The sequence below is a fragment of the Lygodium microphyllum genome, chromosome 4 (assembly GCF_053477565.2).
Source record: "Lygodium microphyllum isolate KBCC chromosome 4, Lygodium_microphyllum_v1.1.10, whole genome shotgun sequence".
Lineage (NCBI taxonomy): Eukaryota > Viridiplantae > Streptophyta > Polypodiopsida > Schizaeales > Lygodiaceae > Lygodium > Lygodium microphyllum.
Window position 1 is genome coordinate 165,460,959 of NC_141138.1, and position 13,826 is coordinate 165,474,784.

A 13,826-nucleotide genomic window follows, 5' to 3' on the forward strand; every position below is an offset into this window, starting at 1 on the left:
GCATTCTTGATTCTAGTACATCTTTTCATGTGACTCCTCCTAAGGAGTGGTTTTGTTCATATGACAATGGTAGGCATGCATCTGTTTATCTTGGTAATGACTATGTATGTGATATAGTCGATACATGTGATGTGCAATTTGTTTTTCAGAATGGATCTACCTTTACTTTTTGGAATGTCTACCATATACCTACGATTTCTAAGAGCTTGATATCTACTAGTCAATTGGATGACTTGGGATACTTTAATACTTTTGGAAGCCAATCATGGAAAGTCCACAAGGAATCATTTGTTATCGCTAAAGGAGCCCAATATGGCACTTTGAATCTCCTTCATGTATCTTTTATCAAAAATCATATCATTATAGTAACCAAGCATCCAAATGTATATTTGTAGCATTATTAATTAGGGCATATGTCTAGAGAAGGAATGGGAATGCTGTTGCATTTGACTTACTTACCTTCTCTTCATTTTTCTGATCTTTTGTTTGTGAGCATTGTATTTATGAAAATCATACATGTTCAACACAAAGAAAAACCTACACAGGAAATTAAGTGAGCCACTTGACTTAGTGCATGGCAATATATGTGGATCTAACCCTACAAAGTCTATGGGGGCATCCTATTTTATCATGTTCATTGACGATGCAATTGGAAAAGTGTGGGCTTTCACTATGGGTAGGAAAGATAAGGCTTTGTCTTGTTTTCAAAAAAAAAGGCACTTACAAAAAATGAGTCTAGCAAGGGACCTAAGTGTCTCATAACTAATAATGGTGGAGAATATATCTCTCATGAGAGTTGGTAATTTTTGTAAAGCATATGAGATAAAAAAGAAACTCACTGTACCTGGTAATCCAGCCCAATATGGTATTGCAAAGCGTATAAATATGACGATAAATAAAAGAATGTTGAGTATGCTATTGAATGTTGGTGTGACTCAAGGATTTTGGGCTAAGGCTATGACAATTGCTACACATTTGATAAACAAGTCACTCAGTACTACTTTGGATGGCGGCATTCCATAATAGGCATGATCAGGCAAGAAGCCCTCTTATGATCACTTAAGAGTATTTGGATGTGAAGCTTATGCATATAAAAGGAAAAACACAACAAGCTAGAGCCAAATTCCACATCTTTAATGAGAAGAAGATGCATAAGAAGCCTCTTAAGGAAGTGGAAACAAGGAAGTTACTTTCCAAGATATAGTGCAACCTATTATTTTGCCATGTAGTAGGACAAGTGCTAGTGCATCAAGTGTGTAGATAGAGGGCATAAGTGATGCTTCAACTAGTGAGCAAGAAGCTTGGAGATTTATTTGAGCAATAGGGTTGAGAGCCCTATGGTGCCTCATGAAGAAAGAGTGGAGGTTGAAATTCCCATAGGCCATTGTGCTATGTAGATCTACTTATATTTCTCATCTCCCTAAGGGATTTCAACCTAGGATTGATTATGTGATTTGATAGATTGTGGAGAGCCATCTTGTTATAAATAGGCAATGACTCATGATGGTAAGCTTAAGTGGGAGATAGCTATGTAGTATGAAATGCATTCCATTATGAAGAATCAGAATTGGGAGTTAGTTCCTTTGCCAAAGGGAAAAAATGCTTTGTCATCCAACTAGATCTATAAGTTGAAGGTTACATATTATGTAAAGTAAAGTAAAAGACAATGTTAGTAGACAAAGGTTTTAAGCAAGAAAGTGTGGACTTTGGTGAGATGTTTTCACACATGGTGAAATCAACTACTCTTTGCACAATGCTTGCCTTGGTGGTTAAAGATGACATGGACTTTCTTGTATAATTGGATGTCAAGGTAGCATTTCTACATGGTGACCTTCATGATGATATCTACATGTAGTAGCGAGAGGGTTTTGTGGAACATGGCAAAGAAAAGCTTATTTGCAAGCTCTGTCTCAAATAGGAGGTGGTCACTTGTCGACTATCATAAAATTGACCAAGCCCACAATATGTTCTTACATGATCAGGATTGGGAGCCTTAATGCTTTACATCAAGCAACAATCAAAACAATTTCCAATATTTCTTCTCCTTTCAGTTCTCTATTCACAAGCAAGCCTCCTACTTCAATACACAAGTAGGCATTTTGCTTCTTTGAACAAGTTGACCCTACTTAAACGCACAAGCAAGCCCCTTACTTCAATACACAAGCAAGCCATGTGCTTCTTTGAACAAGCTAACCCTACTTCAATTCACAAGCATGCCCCCACTTCAATACACAAGTAGGTTATGTGCTTCTTTTAACAAGATGGCCCCTTGTTCCTCAAGAAACATGCCGCCTTTATGCTTAAGCATCCTCCACGCTTGCATACATTAATAGACAAACTCAATTTCTTCTTAAGAAATCCAAAAAAACCCGCGAATTGACCTTGACAACAACCTTCAACGGATGTTCAAACACTTCAAACTTAGGCTATGACAACTGCCAAACTAATCCTCAAGGGTTCCCTTGATCAAAGCATGTATTGTACTTTATTTAGAGAGCTCAAGTATCTTATTTGAACCTCTTATAGATGATGCCTACTCAGCCTTCGACCAATGGTCTTTACACGAATAGTGTGGAGTTTAAATGGCCATTTTATATGTTAAAAATATGTGCTTTGTGGTCTATCTATCTCATTGCAAACACTTGTTTTCTTTTTAGCTCCATTATTCTCCTAAAATAGAGAAATAGCATGAGGTGTTCTCTTTTTGGATGAACCAAAAAAGATATACAAAGCTAGTGAGATGTTCGCCCTTTTTTAGGACGAATTGCTTTTAAACTCTTTTTTGTTCTATTGAGAAAAAAGATACACAATGCAACTAAAGGCCATTGAAATTTGAAAATACAATTGTTTTATTGAATACAATGCAAGTTGACCAATTATCTCTTATTACAGGATCCACCAAGCCTCAAGTTCAAAGTTACCTATCCAATGTGGCAATCAATGCATGTTTCCCAAGGCCACATTTCTTCCTCATTTTTCCTGGATTATTCAAAGTTTATTTCCTAAGACCATTTCCCCCCAATTTTTCCTAAAATAGCATGAGTTTTTTTAATTTAAAAAAAAGATATACAAAGTCAAGGAGATGTTTCCCCTTTTTTAGGATAGCCTATTTTTAAGCTTTCTTTTCTAAAATTGAAAAAAAGAAATACAAGCCACCAAAATATGAAAATACAACAGTTTTATCAATTGGAGCATGTTTTCCAAGGCCATATTTCTTCCTCATTTTTCTTGGATTATTCAGAGTGTGTTTCTTAAGGCCATTATTCCTTTTTTCCTCCTAAAACCATGTCTCTTAAGGCCATTTCCCCCCCTTTTTCTCCTAAAATAGCAAAATAGCATAGGGTGTTCTTTTTTTGGATAAACCAAAAAAGACATACAAAGCCAAGGAGATGTACTCCTCCTTTTTAGGATAGACTACTTTTGTTTTGTTTTATTGGAAAATATATATACAATGTAATTGAAGGCCACCATAATACAAAAATACAACTTTTTCATTAGATATAATGCAAGTTTACCAAAAATATAGGCGTGATTGTTTGAATTCAAGATGATTATCACATTACGTATAGTAATGAGAGAGGGAAATGCAGCAGTAGAAAATGCAAAAATGGAATGTTCTACTCACAAGTCAAAGGAGGTGTAATTAAGGCAAACCACGCGACCTTTAGTTAGCATTTCTATTGCATTAGTGCATTCTCTCTCTCTCTCTCTCTCTCTCTCTCTCTCTCCATGTTACATGTTTATACAAATGGATTAATATTTTATGGTTATTACACCAAATTTTTATATATTGTATTGATTTAGAGGGGCATACTTTAGATAATGAGATTGTTGTGTTGTGTGTGCAATGTCATGTTTCCTTCCCATTTTTTTAAAATGATGTTTGCTTTAATGTGAAATGTGTTTATGATCCACAAAATTCTCTCTCTCTCTCTCTCTCTCTCTCTCTCTCTCATTACATGTTCATACAAATATATTAATATTTTACCCTTCTTACATCAACTTTTTATGTTATGTTAATTAAAAATTCTAACTTTATGTATTGATTTTCTTGTGAGCATACAATTGTATGTTCCCCCCCCCCCCCCCCCCCCTCTCTCTCTCTCTCTTATCCCATGTTTATATAGATGTATAGATGTATTTATTTTACTATGTGTATACAAGTATATGTTTCCCTCCCTTTTTTTCTCATATGATTGTTTTAATGTGTGATGCATTGTGTGTGTGCGTGTGCGTGCGCCTGAATTTCATTTCATTTTTAGTTCCATTATGCTCACATACTTATGATTTTTTGTGTGTACATATGTATGAGTGGAAAATGTTGGATGTTGTTGTGCTAAAGATCTTAACGGGGTTCCAAAGAAGCTTATGTGCTCTAAGCAAGCACGCAAAAACACATGCAGAATTTTGAAAGTCCACAATGAAGCAGCTATTAGAAAGTGGTATTGTCAAGTTAAGCATGCTTCACATGGCGATGAAAAGTACCTCAATTGTTTGAGGCACTTGAAATCTCTTGAAAAAAAAATTGTCATTGGCTAAGGACTATGGAACTTTTAATGCTTATGTGGAGACCATATTTAATATGTGGTCTTCTAAAGTCAAGCGAGAGGTAAAGGGCTTGCAAACCACTATTGCAAAAACCAATCAGTTTGTGAGTATCATCTTTGATAATATGTAGAAGATCCTCTAAGAGGAGGACTCTCTTGGAGGGCCCACCATGTGCATGAGTGGATGCACCCTACCTTTCACCTAGTTGCGAGAGGAGGTTGCATGCTTAAAATTTTGTATGCAAAGGTTCAAGGGCTTGTAGTCATTGATGAGCCACAGATTGTCTTGAATCTACCTTTCTCACTACATAGAGTTTGTTACATGGAGTGTTTTGGAAAGAAAAATATTACTTATATTGGTTTTTGGACTATTTCCAATTGATCACATTTCTTTTTTTCCTTCAATTTGTGATAAAAATTTCAAAAGTTGTATCATCTTTTTTTTTTTGAGTTATGAATATTTTATTGTTTGTATTGGTGTGTTGTTCAATGTTTTATTGTTATTCATTTTGTTTTCCCAAAATATTTATTGAGATGGAATGTAGCCCATTGTAACAATGGAGTAGGCACATGTCTTTCTAGACATAGTTTTGAGCACGCTTGTGGCAAGCATGGCTATGCAAAAATGTCATAACTCAGTTGTATGAAAAATAGTCAAAGTGAACCACATGCGTGGATGGGTGGTTCTTCCATGATGAAAAAGAAATATTCAAAATCTCTGCTTAATATGTGTAGTATCAAACAAAGTGGGCTTACTTTGGGAAAGATCTATGTTTAGCTAAAAAGATTTCTGAATACTTTTATGGGTCATTGGAAGACCTTCCAATAGGAAGAAGTCATTAGATGTTGGACATTGTCCATGGTGTGAGAGAAACAAATTCTATGTCTTCTACAACAATGTGGAGAACATAACTTGAGTCAAGTACATTATCAAATGTCGCCTCTTCGATGCACCAATAACTTCTATGGGCCATTCCATTATTCCTTGGGTAGTTGACAGATTTATTGGCAACAATGAATAGAAAGTTTCACATGTCCATTACTAGACATGTGAGGCTCCTTGCAGGAGGGTTGAAATTTTTTTGTGCATTTTTATATTTGCAACTTCCATGACGTGATATCATATTCGTAAACTATATGAATTTCATCTTTTTATTGTCATTTGCTCACTTCCACATGCACACACATGTTGTGTGTGTGTGTGTGTGTGTTTGCTATGTTGTCTCATTCAAGTAATGTCAATTTTAAGCTAATGTCAAATTATAATAAACATGCACTAACTTGCACAACTAATTTCAAATTATCCACTTGACCTATTGACATGAAAGTTTGAATGTTCATGCGAGTGTTGATTTTGCAAATGTTCACACACACACACACACACACACACACACACACGCACGCACACACCCAACTCTCTCTCTCTCTCTCTCTCTCTCTCTCCATATACATACATGCATACTTACATATATGTGTATGTTGTGTGTGTGTCTCTTTTTCTTGCTCTCACTCTCACTCTATTCACACACGCACACACACACACAAATGTGAGTTTTGAATCACAAACTTTTGAGAGCATTGCTCCCTTTTGTACATTTTCATGTTTCTAGAGTGTATAATTTTGAGTTACCCTTACCTTATCACCATCAACAAATCTCTTTCGATGGTTTGTTCCATTCAATGCTTTGCACGGTGGTTTTCATGCATCATGAATAGGATAGTAGCCACATTTTTTCATGTAGAATGTTCATGCATTAGATGATGATGCAATTGCCAATGTGCATCACAATATCTTGGGAAACATGGAAATCCATAATGATGTGCTTATAGAACATCTGATGTACCAAAATGATAGAAGTGCTCCTCTGATCAATGGGACCAACATTCTGCATGGTGAGCATGTGGAAGTGATATGTTTTAGTAGTGTGTGTGCACAATACCCTAAGGGAAACGATTGTCGTATCATGGAGGAAGAAGTGCAAGTACAAGATATGGGATTGTAGTTGTTGAATGGAAACATAATTTAGGAAGAACAAGTGATTGGGAATGAGTGGATGCATGCTTTGGAAGAGATAGTGTAGCGTGATCTCGCCTTTCCAAAAAATAGAGGACCATGCTCCATTTTGCATGACTTGCCCGAGTTGGTTGGACAACCATCCTTCAATGAATATTTTGGTGTTTAAAGATCCTAAAGTACTTTCCATATGGAGCCTCGAGAATTTGTCATGCATTGTTGTGGAGTGTGGAGACAAGGATTGTGCATTCTCAGATGTTAGGTAAACATTGTGCCAAAAATGGTAAGATTAAATTATCGACTTTGTGAGAACCACCTCAACTTTTAAAAAAAATTATTGGATGGTTATCGTAGATATAGTCATGAATTCAAAAATAACATTTGAGGATATAATAGTGCCCTTTCATTTGTTTCAATGTGAGCACATGTAGATAAGCTTATAAATACCACTAGAAATGGGTATACTTTTTGTGTACATGGTTCAATGTATCATTACATTGGTCTAGTGTTGCTTGATGTTGAGCATAAATTGAGACCTCGATTCATGCAAGTCTATGTGTATGATATAGAGCACAAATTGGCAAATTGATTCCAAGTGATGCCTAGCTTGATACCTGCATAATTATAAGAGCTTCAAGAGATGATTTATAGAGCAATAATGGTTCTGCATCAAGGTAGTATGCAGTGCCTATTGGAAATGAGATTGTTGCAATTATGCTTAGGAATGGTGATGAAGATGAGCTATGTCATCATGATATCCATGTCTTCATGCAAGAGGGCTAATATGCGTGAATGTCAAAATTAGATCAAGTGTATATGACAAAGTTGTATGTCTTGCTTTTTCCAAATTGATAAGATGGATGGTATACAAGGATTCCATATAGTGATGTAGCGGATGATGTGCCTTTGGAGCAATTAACAAATAAGGTTGGTCATGGGAATTGTGCATGCAAAGGAGAAGCTTGATCTTTTTATAAATTTTACATGTAATCTAAATTGGCCAAAGATTGTTGTTAAGCGCAATCAACATACTATCACTGCAACTTTGCTCCTTGCGTCTTCCATACAAAGCATATGGATTGATGGACATACTTATTAAGAAAAAGATTTTTGGAAGTGTAGCTAGATATGTTGTGTTATAGAGTTTCAAAATACATGGTTGCCTCACTCTTATATTTTATTGATTCTAGAAGATTAGTTCAAGCCTTTGACAATAGAGCATTATGATAGAATCATTTCCATAGAGTTGCTAGATAAAGAAAAATTCCCTATGCTATATAAGATAGTGGTTAGATGTAACATACATGGACCATGTGGGCCATTTGATTCACACACTCCATGTATGAACAAAGAAAAAATGTATAAAGGGGTATCCATGAAATTTCTTTTGTGAGACTGCTATTGATGACACTGGTTATTCTGTTTATAGGAGATGTGATGATGGCAAAAGCATGAACATTAGGTGTAGTATCATTGATAATCATTGGATTGTGACCTAAAATATGTACCTTTCAAAGCAATACAATGTACACATTGATATTGAGATATGTTTTACTATCATAGTTGTGAAGTATCTTTACAACTATATATACAAAGGACGTAATAGAACTACGGTCATGCTTGCATGTGTGAGACCAAAAGGTGAAAGTACAAATATTGCAGTTCAAATGACTGATAAGATTCATAGATACCTTAATTCTTGCTATGTCTCTGCCCTTGAGGTATGCTAGTGTATTTTGAATTTCCACACGCACAATGAGAAGCCTAATCTTCAGAGATTGCACGTCCCTTTGCTAGGAGAAAACACTGTGGTGTTCAAAGATGGTGATGATGTTGCAAATCATAATGCTAAGATGACTAATCTTACAAAGTGGTTTTATTGCAATCAACAATATCCAAAAGTGAGAAAGTTGGGTGTGTAATTAAGGAATTTATTTATGGCAATATTGGTGTTTTGTGAAATAACCTCTCTAGGATAGTTGTGGGAGAGATTTGAATATCCATTTACAGAGGATATCATTTACAAGTTTAGGATGGTTGGTATGTAGGGTGATCGACTATAGATAGAGATAAGAAATGAAGCCTTGAAAGACTTGCAATCACTCTTGAGATGACATGATTGAACTTTGTCTTATTTCCTCAAGATGCTAGAATTTTAATTGTAAAGCGGAGTAATGTAAGGAACTCCTCTTATTCTTGAGGAGTTTAAATATGATCAATATGAGAAGACATAGATTATTGAATTGATGAAATTACAACTCAATGAAGGTTAGGTTGCTACATTCCATGCTTTTCTTGGTACCTTGCGTATTGGTGAGGGACAAATCTTCTTTTTGGATGGTCTTGGGGGGTTAGGCAAGACATTTCTTTACAAATGTATTTTAGCAATGCTGCATGCACAAAGGTCGTTGAGTTATTGTGGGTACCAAATTACCCTTATTCTCTAATATTTTCAGTGATATATGCTTGCATAGTGTGTACATAAACAAGGGATATTTGCTTGATCTTTGGCCATTGGCATTTACCCCAACAATATTGCACCTAAATGCCAATGCAAATTTAAGGAAGGTAAACTAATGAAGATACTATATGATGTCCATCAACACTTTATAGTGTGCAAAACACACAAAGATAAGCTCTTTTTAAAAGGTTTTCTTTCTTGACCATATATCTTTAGGGTTTTTTCTATCCTATAGCTTACTAGGTAATATATTGATTAAATGAATAACTATTTTAATAACTTTAGCTCAAAATCTATATGGAAGACTTGTATTAGATAGGATGATAAAAATCCTTTCTTCCACAGTCCTATTCATTTTTTCGAACAATCTCATTCTAAGTTACATTATCAGGCATAGTCAACTCCCTCTTAGTACACCACATTTCACAAAACTTTTGAAAGAAATGAGAAATGTATTGCCTAGTATTATCAATATGAAAGCATTTAAATTTCTTGATTGATTGATTCTCTACATACGCTAAGGAGTTTTGAAATGTAGTAAAGATACCAACAGTTTTTTGAATATGATATACCTATAGTTTTTGTGTAGTACCATCGATAAACAAGACCAATTATGATGCTCCTCCATTGGTGTAGCTCCTCACAAATCAATGTGAGTTGGCTCTGATGATTCAATCCTCTTCTTACCAAGAGTTTTCTTGTGTGAAAACTTGGTCTATATACAATGATTACATATATCAAAATTTGCAAAATTAAAACAAGGGATATACTACAAAGGAGAAAAAATATTCATTCCTACACACACACACACACACACACACACACACACACACACACACACACACACACACACACACACACACACACACACACACACACACACACACACACACACACACACACACACACACACACACACACACACACACACACACACACACACACACACACACACACACACACACACACACACACACACACACACACACACACACACACACACACACACACACACACCCGCATAGGCACTCGCACGCGCACGCACACGCACACGCGCGCGCGCGCACACACACACACACACCCGCACACCCGCACACGCACGCGCACGCACACGCACACACGCGCGCGCGCACACACACACACACACACACACACACACACACACACACACACACACACACACACACACACACACACACACACACACACACACACACACACACACACACACACACACACACACACACACACCCGCACACGCACGCGCACGCGCACGCACACGCACACGCGCGCGCGCACGCACACAACACACACACACACACACACACACACACACACACACACACACACACACACACAGAAGCACACATAATAGTCAAAATGGCATAAATACCCAAAAATGGAGAGGAAATTATATTATCATTGAAAATCAAGATACATCTAAGGATCTCTCTATGGACTTGCTAGGGTGTTAATATTTCCTTTTGAATTGCATGCTTAACTTGTCTCTCCCTTGCTCTAGTCTCATCTACAAAGTAAATAGGGGCATTCTAAAGGAATTGTAAGCAACACATCCTCTCTACTATCAAAATGACAAATCTGGTAGGAAATGCTTGTGTGAAATAGTAGCGTACATCTATCTAGGCAACAAACACGTCCCTCATTAGTATTGATGGCTAAGGATAGGATAGAGTTTTTGACATTCATATGTGATTGCTAATGCATAAATGCCAAAATACCAACAAAAATGTGTAACCTATCACATAGAGAAATTGCTTAATTGAGCCTGCGCTCGAGCAAACAAAAGGTGTGAATTTGAACAAGTTGATGAATTCTCCTAGGACCTAGGAATGATAGGCCATTATAAAACTAGTTGTGTTAATGAATCATGTAAAGTACATTATTGCCAACAAAGGATATCACTATCAAATCCATTTGTATCAATGACAAATTGAGGAGGGAGATTAATGTATCTAGTGGGTTGGGGAAGTGGAATAAGAGATGAGAAATGAATGGGTGGATAAGACAAATCATAAAAGTAGAAAGTTGAAGGGAAAGGGATGTTGGAAATGGAGGAAAGATAATAAAAAGATTTGAAGGGATTCTTCAAAAAATGTGGAAAAAATAGGAGGGACAACTATGTTGAGAATAAAGCTCTATCGACTATACAAAGACTTAATTGTAAGTTAGTATGGTCAACTATGACCTATCTCTCACAGAATAAGGCAGATAATGAGGGTTCTCTACCTTCTTAGTTTATGTCTTAGTTACCATGCCATTGTTTTTCTCCCTCTCTCTCAATATGGTATCAAAGCAAGCTCCTTGATTTAAGCCCAAGTCAAATGGGTTTCAATGTGCTTGGGCCATGTTTGCAGTTGCTATAATTAATGGAAGGCTTAGAGTGTCATGTTCTTGCACCAATATTGCACCACCTTAGAGATCAATATCATTTCCCCCCATTAATTTGCAGCTCGACTTATTTACTGCATAGGCCACCCCTTTCAGTTCCAAAGTAGTTGAGAACCCTTGTTCCAATCTCTCCTCCCTAGATTCTAGTAAGATGCCCTACTTTTGAAGCTCGGGTGCTTGGGAGAAAGGAAGGGTGCTAGTAGGCCTGAGGCGAGCTTGCATGTAACTCCATGTGAAGCAACATGGAGCTTACACCTTGTTCTTGAGGGAGTGAGCTGGATGATGGCGTAGTCCAATTTTGTGTCAGGCTTCTTCTTGATATCAATACAAGGCTATGACTAACCCCTTAGAAGCAGAACAATTTGTAAGGAAATATAATGTATGACAATTGGTGGAGCTTTGAGAGTTGTGGGATAAACAATGTTAAGCACAAGAAACAATACAAAATCAACTTGGAAGTCAAGAACATTGTGATGAGAAGGTTGCAAAAAATCGTGTGATTAAAGGTGAGAGAGTGTGTGTTTGGACTCATATGATCTTCCATAGGACATTCTCAACAAGCATCCACCTATCCCCATGGCGATGGGGTGAAAAATGGCAAGATAGCACCAATTGAGGTAGCGACCAAAAATACAATTAAAAATTCCAAAGCTATGACCTGGATCATATGATGGCATCTTTATGGAGTGCTCAGTTGTTTAGAGCATTGAATGCTTAGTTCATAGCAAATGTTTGTGATCGATCAGAAGCAAATTGAAAATTTGCAAGTGCTACTATGTTGGGTTCATGAGGACAGAGCTAGAATGGTACCTCTCCCTGGTATACATATACACTCTTGCCTAGTAGCACATATCTCATCGATAGTAGTATTGATCTATGAAATAACATCCAAATCATATTTTCCCTCAAATAAATGGCTTCAGTTGTAAGGACAAAGGCTAGAGCAATGAGAGTAGCATAAGAGGGCTTTGCATAGAGGTCAATGATGTGGTTCTTGTTGCCACCCATAGTAGTCCATGCTTACATTTATTGAATATTAGCCATGTACGAAATAATGATTCAAATTATTCTATGCTTGGTGAATTTTGGCATCATATGTAGCAATTAACCACAGAGAAATCTACATTGTTTAGAGGTTGTCAATTAACCACAGAGAAATCTGCATTGTTCAGAGGTTGTTTGGGTTGAACCTATATGCAATCAATGATGCCTATATGGATATGGTTTGACTCCCAGATGACATGGCACATGTTCTGAGAAGTTTGGAGAAGTTGTTGAGGTGAAATACCTTGATTATTACACACATTTTATTGCTTTCACTATAGGACTGAAACTATCTTGTTTTGCAAGGTGCATGCCTATGCCACTTGATTGAAATTTTGGGGACTTTGACTAAAGTATTAATGTATGTTACTTGACTAAACTGAGTTGAATTGAGCTAGATGAAAAATAGCTGGGTAATGTACATGTGTTATTTGAATTATATGCAAGCATTTTGTCAGTGAAAAGACATCTTGGTGTGCAGAGAGTCAAACATTGATAGCTCAAACAACTTGGATATTGCAGTAAATACTTATAGTTGCAAACATTGCGAATGCAAGAGGATTAGACAACATCACTCAGATTAGGACAACAACAACAACTATGCAATATGGAAATTTTGCATGGAGAACTTCTTGATTGGGAAAGAATACTAAGATCTTGTTATAGGTGATGAGGCTGAACCAAAGCTTCCAAAAAGCAATCCCACTATTGAGTAGCAGAGAGCACTTCATGCTTGGCTTGAATGAGCTCTCCGAGTCTTGCATTGACTCTCACCATGTATTTCAGATGCAATGGTCATGCATATCATGAATTGCAAGTCACTGAAAGATGGATGGGATATCTTGATGTGTTACTATGGCACTACTACTAGTGCATGAAAAATGGAAGTGAAACAAAAGTTTAATACTATGGGTAGAAAAGGATGGTCAATATAGGACTATGTCATAGAGATCAAGACCATTGTTGATCCGTTAACTTTTATTGGAGCTAAAGTAGAGGATGAAGACTTGGTCATATGTTTACCCTAGCTGCTAGTATTCTAGAGTCGAAATGAGCTATGTTTGCACATGGACAGGGTACAGTTAGAGATCTTGAGATTTGGCATAAGCACATTGGATATGTCAATGTCCAAAGGTTGTATACTATGCAAAAGAAGTAGTTGGTTATAGGCTTGCCTACTTGGATTTAGGTCATGTTTGTGATGTGTGTTAGTTTTGCAAGCAATCTTGATTTCCATTCATGACGCATGTTCATAACAACCCTAGACCACTGCATTTGGTTCATTAAGATGTTTGGGGACCAGTCCATAATGCTTCTCTTGGTGGATCCCAATATTATGTCACATTCATTG